This window comes from Sinocyclocheilus grahami, unplaced genomic scaffold (genome assembly GCF_001515645.1).
Source record: "Sinocyclocheilus grahami isolate Dianchi unplaced genomic scaffold, SAMN03320097.WGS_v1.1 scaffold754.1, whole genome shotgun sequence".
In the NCBI taxonomy this organism is placed as follows: Eukaryota; Metazoa; Chordata; class Actinopteri; order Cypriniformes; family Cyprinidae; genus Sinocyclocheilus; species Sinocyclocheilus grahami.
Genome location: NW_015505933.1, coordinates 483,855 through 496,986, shown reverse-complemented (window position 1 = coordinate 496,986; position 13,132 = coordinate 483,855).

The window sequence follows — 13,132 nt, the reverse complement described above, 5'->3', positions numbered from 1 at the left end:
AATGCCGTTTCAGTTTTGCTTGACATTTGTATGCTGTTTATAATGAATGCAATATAGCCTAATTTGTGTTTTATTTTATAGTTTAATATATAATTTTATAACTAGCCTACTTATTTTTCATTCTTGTTCTGTTCTGAATACTGTTAAATTTAAAATATTTGTTGTAGAGTGAGGGGAACTAAATAGGCTGTTTATATTTACCAGTATTTTAATATACATATAAATGACATAAATTAATGTAGCCTAATTGTTTGCAATTACCAGGTTAAAAGGTATTTTTGGAGTAAGATCAATTTCTCTTTAGCGAGATTACTTCCTCTTTTTGGCCGGGTTTCGTTTCTGCATGTCGTAAACTCAGGGGCGAGGCTTTAAACCTGGGTGTTTTTAGGGGCGTGATATTCAAATGACGATTGTTTTCTGCCGCCACATTTATCAACATACGATCATTCGTACGATGAGATTGGCGAATGTTTCTTGAATCACATGTGAACTCTGTCGTAAGTTGTTTGTGCGCATGGATCTGCGCTCGTTTCTACGTTAGATTGATACATGAGACCCTATATGTCCCAATTCAGAGGTTGTATCCTTTAAAGGCTGTATTTGAAGACCAAATGTGTCACAGTGGGGCGACAAAGGTTGTCCCATTTCAAAGTTTCATTCAGATGCAGTCTTGAAACGCGGCTTTAGATTCTTGGGCCACAAAGAATACAACAAATAGATCCTTTGCTGCCCAAACTAACCCAAGTGGTTTAAATGTTGACATATCTTATTAAGATGTGATTTTATAGATAGATTTTTTTATATAGATACTTTTTAGTATGTACATAAATGGATCAAGGTGAACATACAGACAACACTCAGTTTAGACAACACTCGGTTCAATCTTGGAAAGATGCAGCCCCTGAATTGGGATACAGCTTACATGTACTTGTAAGCTCATTTTTAAAAGTAAAAATAAATAAATAACATTAAATAAATACTTCAATTTGGGTTAATTTGTTGCAAATAATAATTTCATATATATACTGATGATTACTTATAATTAAAAATTACATCATAATGGAATTGGGTTAGGATTAATCCTAACACACGTGCAATGATCAAAGACAAGGGTAATTTAATTAGATTCATTCACTTAAATTTAAATAAATGCAATTAAATTAAACACAATTTTTAATTGATTGATAGCCCTAAAACATAAATGCGGCATAAATGTGAACTTAATCTGAATTACTGCCCTTAATCTTCATCTTTTATACAAAAATTTTAGTTTGAATTATTCGTTGTGTCAATTGAATCACTCTGCTAATTAGAGAACAATAACATAGGCCCCCATTTACAAGCTCACAAATTATTTCTTATAACCTTATTGAGCTTTTGTGTTCATCACCATGGGATCAGTTTATGACCCGCTGCTCTTCAGTTTGCTATTCACAAAATATTCTGTTCTTTTCAGCGCTCATCAAATGCCTCTAGATGCATTTTAGAAAAAGACGGCAAAGACCTCTTGTGTTGTCAGACAGTTAAAGGATGCACTCATCTCCTAGCAACTAGTTAGCAGCCCACTCTGATAACACACTGCTGAGATGAAAGTCAAACAAAGCTAAATCTGATTACACTGCCAAAATGAGCACAGAACTGTCTCTGGCTAATATCAGGCCAACAGCACCTCACAATAGCCTACTATATTGTTTATTTCAAATAACATGATGTAAATAGAAAAAAACACCAAGGGCTTTAAGGGGGATGCGAGTGGGACGTTAGGTTGTGGTTGAGGGGAACATGGTGTTTGTCTTTGCATTGTTTTCACCGAACACTGTGAGACTTTGTTGTATTATGCACTATGGTTATGAAGGTTTTGAAGTCTGAGCTGGTTTGACTGGATAAAACTGCAGGTTGTGTACGTGGCCCGTATGCTAGTGTGTGTGCAGGCAGTGAAAGAGGATCAGGATGAGTATTGATCCCAGACGAATGCATCTCTACTCAAGGTCGCACTGCTTTGAACCTGCACACATACACAGACTGTATGCGCATAAGGTGAAGAAAAGCTGCTGATCTTATTTAGGAAAGGTTATAACCCTGTCGTCCTGCCCGTGTCAGATTCCACACATTAATTTAGGTCTTTCTCATGCAAGTGACCCGCTCGATCCAGTTCACCTCGGGTTTCATTTGCATCTAATTTCCAGAGCCCTGTATGCTAACCAGAATAAGCTAGCAACATGAAAATGTCCACGTGTGGTCATTTGGTTGTGTGAATCGATGCTTTAAAGGGGTTACGGATGGTGAGGAGCTGTGCGGATCGTGATTGACAGGTTGGGAGTCGGTGACTCTCGAGACAGGTCACAATATTTCAGCTGGCAGTCAAATATTAGCACAACCTTCATGACACAAAGACAGTCTGGGTCAGGAGTATTATCCGCACAACGCACACACACAAAGACAGACTCATCAGAGGGAAGCAAGCCCACACAAACAGGACATGACAGTGCAGGTGACACCAGGGGTTTTGAGTTGGGCGTCATGGCAACAGGGGTCAGAGGTGAAAGGAGCGTGCGGCACGGAGATGATGATGAGAGTGTGTACTGCAGCGAGAAGTGAGGGGTAAAGACACTGTGTGTGTGTGTGTGTGAGGAAAGATGGACTTGATAAATGGCTCTACTCCAAAGCCTAGTGAGCTGCCTTGCTGTAAACTGCCTACATATAAAGCTGCCTTCTAAAACAGCATAGGAACTCAAACAGGCCCTCATACTACCTTGACTACCTTGCTGAAAAACAACATCTTAAATGAGTCTAAACTGTTTTTCTGGTCTTAGTTGTAGGTTCTCAGTTGATCAGAAATGGCAGCTATATATCATATATTTGAGGATGATATTTTTGGACCACATCCTGGGGATCTGACAGCTGTGTGAAATGGGTCACGATTCATGAACCAGGCAACACAAACTGAAATCCTTTGGACCATGCAGTGGACAGTGACATCATGAAATGCTGTTGATATTTTATGTGCCAGTGAAACTTATTAATATCAAAGGGAATATATATGCATACTTACTCTGACCTAAATTTTCCATATGGGTGAATTTTGCATTACTTGCCAGTAGATTTCTTATTAAACTGGCTCCAGGAAATAGACTCCTAAATAGAAAGTAAGGAAGCCCAAACATTTTTATATGGGAGTAGACCACTAACCATTTCAAATGAACTTTAAAGCATGTTGAAAATCTTTTAGAATGTGGAAAGAGCTCAGAACGTCTCTCGGCAGTCTATTCAAGAGTAACCAAGGCAGAGGAGGCCGTAAATGCTTTTCCCTCAGCACACGGCTTAATATACAATTGTAGAAATAGGTACAGGAGAGCAGAGATTTATTATTATCTCTTCATCTTTCTATCGCTATTGTCTGGACTGAATTGAAGTGGTACCCTGGTGAACTATCCCTCGTTCCTGTACCTCTTTTCCTGCGCTCCCTAAAGGCCTCCGTTGGTTGGCAACCCACACGTCTGATATGTGTTTAGAAAACATCAAAGTACATTATTTAACAAGCATGTTGGAGAGGCAAACTGAGCAAGAGAGAGAGAGAGATGGAGAGACAGTTTATATTCTGAAAATCCTACACAACACTGAAAATCCTGAAGATGTGGGAGAGCCAAAAAAATTTGGCAAAGTACAAAAACTTTTTTTACTTTATCTGAAGTGTATTTATTCATTTATTTATGTATTACTTAGTCTAACAGAGGGTTTTTGTGTCAGTCTTGGCCACTGACTCATAGTTTGACACTTACCATATGTGTCTACTGCTGCTAAGTACCACTAAAAACTGCTTTCAGTATGGTTAATAAAATCATCATATGCATTCTGCATACAGTTTAGAAAAATATGAACTTAGGGTGACCATACATCCTCTTTTTCCCTGGCTTGTCCTGGTTGGGATTTCTAGATTGCCTAAAAGGTCCAGGTTTTGGTTTTGTTTTGTTATTGTTTTCACTTGTTGAAGATAATGACTGAAAACGTCTCGGGTTACTTATGTAACCATGGTTCCCTGAGTAGGGAACGAGACACTGCGTCCCCATAGCGACCCCTAGAGGACGCAGTTCGAAGTTCCCATGAAAGGGAACGTCTCGGGTTACTTATGTAACCATGGTTCCCTGAGTAGGGAACGAGACACTGCGTCCCCATAGCGACCCCTAGAGGACGCAGTTCGAAGTTCCCATGAAAGGGAACGTCTCGGGTTACTTATGTAACCATGGTTCCCTGAGTAGGGAACGAGACACTGCGTCCCCATAGCGACCCCTAGAGGACGCAGTTCGAAGTTCCCATGAAAGGGAACGTCTCGGGTTACTTATGTAACCATGGTTCCCTGAGTAGGGAACGAGACACTGCGTCCCCATAGCGACCCCTAGAGGACGCAGTTCGAAGTTCCCATGAAAGGGAACGTCTCGGGTTACTTATGTAACCATGGTTCCCTGAGTAGGGAACGAGACACTGCGTCCCCATAGCGACCCCTAGAGGACGCAGTTCGAAGTTCCCATGAAAGGGAACGTCTCGGGTTACTTATGTAACCATGGTTCCCTGAGTAGGGAACGAGACACTGCGTCCCCATAGCGACCCCTAGAGGACGCAGTTCGAAGTTCCCATGAAAGGGAACGTCTCGGGTTACTTATGTAACCATGGTTCCCTGAGTAGGGAACGAGACACTGCGTCCCCATAGCGACCCCTAGAGGACGCAGTTCGAAGTTCCCATGAAAGGGAACGTCTCGGGTTACTTATGTAACCATGGTTCCCTGAGTAGGGAACGAGACACTGCGTCCCCATAGCGACCCCTAGAGGACGCAGTTCGAAGTTCCCATGAAAGGGAACGTCTCGGGTTACTTATGTAACCATGGTTCCCTGAGTAGGGAACGAGACACTGCGTCCCCATAGCGACCCCTAGAGGACGCAGTTCGAAGTTCCCATGAAAGGGAACGTCTCGGGTTACTTATGTAACCATGGTTCCCTGAGTAGGGAACGAGACACTGCGTCCCCATAGCGACCCCTAGAGGACGCAGTTCGAAGTTCCCATGAAAGGGAACGTCTCGGGTTACTTATGTAACCATGGTTCCCTGAGTAGGGAACGAGACACTGCGTCCCCATAGCGACCCCTAGAGGACGCAGTTCGAAGTTCCCATGAAAGGGAACGTCTCGGGTTACTTATGTAACCATGGTTCCCTGAGTAGGGAACGAGACACTGCGTCCCCATAGCGACCCCTAGAGGACGCAGTTCGAAGTTCCCATGAAAGGGAACGTCTCGGGTTACTTATGTAACCATGGTTCCCTGAGTAGGGAACGAGACACTGCGTCCCCATAGCGACCCCTAGAGGACGCAGTTCGAAGTTCCCATGAAAGGGAACGTCTCGGGTTACTTATGTAACCATGGTTCCCTGAGTAGGGAACGAGACACTGCGTCCCCATAGCGACCCCTAGAGGACGCAGTTCGAAGTTCCCATGAAAGGGAACGTCTCGGGTTACTTATGTAACCATGGTTCCCTGAGTAGGGAACGAGACACTGCGTCCCCATAGCGACCCCTAGAGGACGCAGTTCGAAGTTCCCATGAAAGGGAACGTCTCGGGTTACTTATGTAACCATGGTTCCCTGAGTAGGGAACGAGACACTGCGTCCCCATAGCGACCCCTAGAGGACGCAGTTCGAAGTTCCCATGAAAGGGAACGTCTCGGGTTACTTATGTAACCATGGTTCCCTGAGTAGGGAACGAGACACTGCGTCCCCATAGCGACCCCTAGAGGACGCAGTTCGAAGTTCCCATGAAAGGGAACGTCTCGGGTTACTTATGTAACCATGGTTCCCTGAGTAGGGAACGAGACACTGCGTCCCCATAGCGACCCCTAGAGGACGCAGTTCGAAGTTCCCATGAAAGGGAACGTCTCGGGTTACTTATGTAACCATGGTTCCCTGAGTAGGGAACGAGACACTGCGTCCCCATAGCGACCCCTAGAGGACGCAGTTCGAAGTTCCCATGAAAGGGAACGTCTCGGGTTACTTATGTAACCATGGTTCCCTGAGTAGGGAACGAGACACTGCGTCCCCATAGCGACCCCTAGAGGACGCAGTTCGAAGTTCCCATGAAAGGGAACGTCTCGGGTTACTTATGTAACCATGGTTCCCTGAGTAGGGAACGAGACACTGCGTCCCCATAGCGACCCCTAGAGGACGCAGTTCGAAGTTCCCATGAAAGGGAACGTCTCGGGTTACTTATGTAACCATGGTTCCCTGAGTAGGGAACGAGACACTGCGTCCCCATAGCGACCCCTAGAGGACGCAGTTCGAAGTTCCCATGAAAGGGAACGTCTCGGGTTACTTATGTAACCATGGTTCCCTGAGTAGGGAACGAGACACTGCGTCCCCATAGCGACCCCTAGAGGACGCAGTTCGAAGTTCCCATGAAAGGGAACGTCTCGGGTTACTTATGTAACCATGGTTCCCTGAGTAGGGAACGAGACACTGCGTCCCCATAGCGACCCCTAGAGGACGCAGTTCGAAGTTCCCATGAAAGGGAACGTCTCGGGTTACTTATGTAACCATGGTTCCCTGAGTAGGGAACGAGACACTGCGTCCCCATAGCGACCCCTAGAGGACGCAGTTCGAAGTTCCCATGAAAGGGAACGTCTCGGGTTACTTATGTAACCATGGTTCCCTGAGTAGGGAACGAGACACTGCGTCCCCATAGCGACCCCTAGAGGACGCAGTTCGAAGTTCCCATGAAAGGGAACGTCTCGGGTTACTTATGTAACCATGGTTCCCTGAGTAGGGAACGAGACACTGCGTCCCCATAGCGACCCCTAGAGGACGCAGTTCGAAGTTCCCATGAAAGGGAACGTCTCGGGTTACTTATGTAACCATGGTTCCCTGAGTAGGGAACGAGACACTGCGTCCCCATAGCGACCCCTAGAGGACGCAGTTCGAAGTTCCCATGAAAGGGAACGTCTCGGGTTACTTATGTAACCATGGTTCCCTGAGTAGGGAACGAGACACTGCGTCCCCATAGCGACCCCTAGAGGACGCAGTTCGAAGTTCCCATGAAAGGGAACGTCTCGGGTTACTTATGTAACCATGGTTCCCTGAGTAGGGAACGAGACACTGCGTCCCCATAGCGACCCCTAGAGGACGCAGTTCGAAGTTCCCATGAAAGGGAACGTCTCGGGTTACTTATGTAACCATGGTTCCCTGAGTAGGGAACGAGACACTGCGTCCCCATAGCGACCCCTAGAGGACGCAGTTCGAAGTTCCCATGAAAGGGAACGTCTCGGGTTACTTATGTAACCATGGTTCCCTGAGTAGGGAACGAGACACTGCGTCCCCATAGCGACCCCTAGAGGACGCAGTTCGAAGTTCCCATGAAAGGGAACGTCTCGGGTTACTTATGTAACCATGGTTCCCTGAGTAGGGAACGAGACACTGCGTCCCCATAGCGACCCCTAGAGGACGCAGTTCGAAGTTCCCATGAAAGGGAACGTCTCGGGTTACTTATGTAACCATGGTTCCCTGAGTAGGGAACGAGACACTGCGTCCCCATAGCGACCCCTAGAGGACGCAGTTCGAAGTTCCCATGAAAGGGAACGTCTCGGGTTACTTATGTAACCATGGTTCCCTGAGTAGGGAACGAGACACTGCGTCCCCATAGCGACCCCTAGAGGACGCAGTTCGAAGTTCCCATGAAAGGGAACGTCTCGGGTTACTTATGTAACCATGGTTCCCTGAGTAGGGAACGAGACACTGCGTCCCCATAGCGACCCCTAGAGGACGCAGTTCGAAGTTCCCATGAAAGGGAAGTAGCTTGATCAATAGCGTGCGGATATAATTGACCAATTGTGGCATGTGAGAAGGCGGGATCTACAAAGAAAGGTTAAAGCAATGGAAATGTGTATGCATATAATGTATGAGGGCTGTAGAGTGCATGTCAATACAAAAACAAAGCTAAAACCTGGACATTTTAGGCAATTTAGAAATCCTGGCCAGGACATTATGTTATATTAATAAATATATTACTTATTAAGTTCCTAGGAAGTCATAACACATGACATTTTACACCCTGAACTACCATTTTCTTTCACTTTTCTTTTTTTCTATGCATGTTGGCCACATCAAATTACTTTGGTCTGGTGGACAAATCTTTTATATATTTTTTATATATATATTAATAAACAATTTCTTTTTTTGTTACTATATGTGACCCTGGACCATAAAACAAATCATAAGGGTCAATGTTTTGTTGACATCAATTGACATCAAAGCTGAATAAATAGGCTTTCCATTGATGTATGGTTTGTGAGGATATGACAATATTTGGCCGAGATACAACTATTTGAAAATCTGGAATCTGAGGGGGCAAAAAAATCCAAATATTGAGAAAATCGCATTTAAAGTAGTCCAAATGAAGTTCTTAGCAATGTATATGACTAATAAAAAATTAAGTTTTGATATATTTACGGTAGGAAATTAAAAAAATATATTCATGGAACATGACCTTTACTTAATATCCTAATCATTTTTGGCATAAAAGAAAAATAGATCATTTTGCCCCATACAATGTATTGTTGGCTATTGCTACAAATATACTTGTGCTACTTATGACTGGTTTTGTGGTCCAGGGTCACATATTCTATCTAATCTATCCATATCTAATAAATATTAATCAGAGATTATGCCAGACTGCTCAGGCATGTTTGACTTTATGCATCCCAAAAATAAAAAATGATTTTTAATTCGTGTATTAAAAGCATGCTCATCATAGAAGAGGTGTATTCTAGAGGTGTATTGTGCATTGCGTATTTTAGCCATATTTTAATATGTTAATCAATCTGGATAATATCATATAATTGTCCCACACATAACACATTTTTGTTAACCCAGCTGCAGTCTAACCGCAATAAAAATCATGTGAAATCTGAATTAAATATAGGGATGTGTAACAATGTGATTTAAGCATTGAATCCTCCAGAACCTCCAGCACTATTTGCAGATTTTGAAATGCTTATGACAGACATCACTGTCTTCACACGCTGCCTGGTGTTTTTTGCCTCTCATTTGCATAAACTTGAGCGTTTCTCAACTTTTTAAAGCTCTCAATGCTGTCAATTCCACAATACCCCACATGAGTCTGTCACTCAGCTCCCAGAGAGAATGAACTGAAAACGCCTGCTCAGCTCTGTGCTAGTGAACACGTATGGTTAGCCAGTGACCGAGGTCGGAGGTTTAATACCAGGATGTCTGATAATGCTGGTGACAACAGTATTTTGGTAAGGTTTAGGGGGTGTCTATATGTGCAAAGCTGCAAATGTTATCAGAAAAAAAGATAACAAAAATAACATAAGACAAAGAATGTCATATTGTTACAAAAGAAACGTGCAATAGTGTTATAAAATTGGTTAAGCAGCATATGAGTGTAATATTTGTCATAATGTGACTCTAAAAATGTCATGCAGTGCAACCATCAGAGCATGCTTCTCTTTGTGATACATGAAGTGTGATACATGTGAGTGTACCCATCTTATATTAAATCTATTTGTTTAATATATTTATATTTAATATACTGTGTTTAATATACTGTGTTTAATATAAATGTCATTGGGCAGTCATACCACATGACATTTTACAACCTTAACTTACAACTCTTTACTGTTTTGTTTTGTTAGTTTTTTTGTACTGCATGTTGGTCACATCAAATGACTTGAATTGGGCAGAGAGAAAAATGCTTTTCAAATATTAATAAGCAGTGAATCAGTTTTTATTTGTCATTTTTATGTATGATTCTAAATGTCATGCGGTGCAACCATCAACTAAAAAGTAAGCACTTGTTTTTTTCTCGTGTTTCACTTTGAATATGTGTGATACATGCGAGTGTACACATCATAAATAAAATACATTTTTTATTAAACATATTTATTATTTTTATATTTAGTTTTTGGGCAGTCATACATCACAATTCATTTTTTTATAATAATAATGGATTATGATAAATTGCTTTTCATTTCGAGAATTTATCGTTCTTTCTTTCTTTCTTTCTGTCTTTTTTAATGAGGTTTTTTCTTCATTATGATATCAGGTAATTTGTATCACCCTAACATTTTTACTTCATGCCTGCAAATGTGCACAAGTGCAATAATGCTATATGCTTGGTTCAGCAGCGTATGAGTGTAATAACAATATTTGTCACTCTTATATTTGATCTTCTTCCTGTAGGCTGGTGGTTAAAAGATGTTTATCCCCAAGGCAACTCCTCGTAGCCTCCAGCAATAAGAACCGTGCTTGTGTATATCTGTGCGGTTTCATTGCTTAGCACACTGAAGCCTCCTGAGCTCATTTCTAAAGCTCTCAAATCACAGTGAAACCGTTCACGTGAACAATGAGCCTCAGATTTCAGCCTTAAATAAATTCACATACAAGTTTTGAGTCTTTCACAGATTGTCTTTTCTCCGTGTTTAGAGTTGTTCCACATCTCAAAGAGAGGCTGACAGAATGAAAAGCTCAGAAGAGGACGATTTGAGAATCCTTCGCCTATCCTCAAAGCTACGCTGATAATTAGGCTGAAGAAAGAAGTGTGTAAAGTGAAGAGGAGAAAAACGAGGGATCTGTTCCTTTTCTTCTCAGCTCTTTTCTTGTTCTTTACTGCTCCGGTGTAATTATCTGCTCAGAACCCCATGCCACCTACCTAAACCTTGTGTGAGCAGGAGAGAGTGTGCTAGTCTACACACACTTATGTGTATGAGAGCTCATCAACCTCCAAAAACCTCAATACAGTCATCTGAACTCCTTTACAGAAGGGGTAATTAGGCTCATCGAGAGAGTGAGAGATGCAGAACGAATGGGTGCCACCATTAGTGAGGCAACAGAGAGGAATAAGTTGAATTATGACTTAAAGGCTTAAAGAAATAGTTCACCAAAAATTTGAATTGGTGGATTATTGTGATGTTTTTGTTTTAGCTGTTTGGACTCTCATTCTGACGGCACCCATTCACTGCAGAGGATCCTTTGGTGAGCAACTGATGTGATGCTATGTTTCTCTTAAAATGTTCTGATGTAGAAACAAACTCATCTACATCTTGGATGGCCTGAAGGTGAGTACATTTTCAGCAAATTTTCATTTTTTGGATGGACAACATGTGCATATCAATGTCCCAGACATTTAAAATGGAATTGAAAACGAAATCTCAAAAAGTACATTTCACATTCGGCCGTATGATTATAAAATACAACATCTGCTGAATCATTTTCACCTGAAATGCTGAAAACTGTAATTTTTTTAATTAGAAAATGTTCTTTAATGGATCCTAATTCAGCAAAAAATAAAAAAATCTTATCAAGAAACATTTTTTGCTGTATGTGGTTTTTGAGTTTGCTAAGCAGTTCTTTGGAGATTAAAAAAGCTGTTTTAATGCTACGTGTCAGCATATTTAGGTAGTCAAAGCCAATATTGCTGATATCAATAGAACTTATAGTCAGGGTAGAACCATATTTAACTTTCGACAGGCATGACAACGAGGCTGTGAGGGTTAGAAGTACACTACGTTCAATGGATTGTACGGTTGTTTAACAAAATTATGATTATTCAGCTGATTGTTCAACTCCATAAAACAGTTTTGAAAGTTGGTGAAAATGTGATCTAGGACCTTTATACAGTGTGTGCTCTTTGTTTTCCATTTATTGATTATTAGAATATGATCAATTAACAACTTATACATTTCTACAAGTCAAACAGCACACAAATCAGCCCTTGATAGATTTTAGACATTTAGCTTTGTCATTATTTAGTGGCGTGAAATAACACTAGATGATGCTTCTTTTTGCTGTCATAACCTCTGGCAAGACCTCTGTTTGAATGAGTGCTGTGAGTGTGACTGAACGCTGTCTGACAGCTTGTGCTTTTTTAAAAGTGGAAGGATAAGTTGTTCTGATACTACACAACTAATGGCTATAGGCATTACCAACAAAAACCCTTATCAACTGGCATAATTCATGTTCACAATATCAGCATATTCGAATGATTTCTGAAGGCTCATGTGACACTGAAGATGGAGTACTGACAGCTGAAAATTCAGCTTTGCCATCAAATAAATTACATTTGAAAATATAATAGAATTCTGCTTTAATAATAAATTTTCACAATATTACTCTTTTATAGAATTTTTGATCAGATTAATGCAGCCTCAGTAAGCATACAACACTTCATTCAAACACATAAAAAATGCATTAATATTCAGATTTTACATAAAAGTGTGTGTGTGTGTGTGTGTGTGTGTGTGTGTGTCTGTGTGACAATCAGTCGACCCATGCCTAGTATTTGTTCTATGTATCATCTGAAAAAATAAAGCATTCCTGATTTGCCTGAACAACCCAGATGGTTTTCTGATGAACAACTGAGCATAATAAGATGTTCTTATGCCATCAGACTGTAAAAAATAACTTTTTGTAATGTTTTTGTTCATTGTTTTAAAGTGTGGGAGTGTTGTTATTGTTTAAAAGTGTTTGATGATATTTCCAGTCACTGTTATGACAGATTTCACTTTTACAACCTGGATGTGACAAGCCAATATTGCACACAATTTGTCAGATGGTAAAGCAAATCCACTTCATGTTTAATATACAAACATGCAAAGAGATGCTTAAAGGCATGTGAAGGTGAGCATGGCATATGAGCTTGTAAGATGATGATTTACAAATGGTTATGAAGAGCGGAGCATTGAATGCAAGTGCATTTCTGCAGCTCACTCATACATATAAACCTCTCTGACTTCAGGCAGTGCCATCGTTGTTGTTGTTGTTTTGTTTTGTTTTACAGTCGATGATAATTTCTTTTGACTGTGACTTTTAGGAGATTGTTATGAAGCCTTTCAAACTGGGTTGTCTTTTTCAGGTTTCTTAGTGCTTCGAGGCCTAAGGTGAAACTCAAAAGTAAGCTGGAGGGAACCATGAAAAGAAAAAAAGGAGAGATGCTTTAATGGAGAAATGGATTTAGAATGTAAACTGTTAGACACACTGTAGTGAAGTGTACAAGAATGTGACCCCACTTAGCTCAATGCAAACACACACACACGTATACACAACATGCAGAGCATCTCAAACTCACTAGAAAACACACAGTGG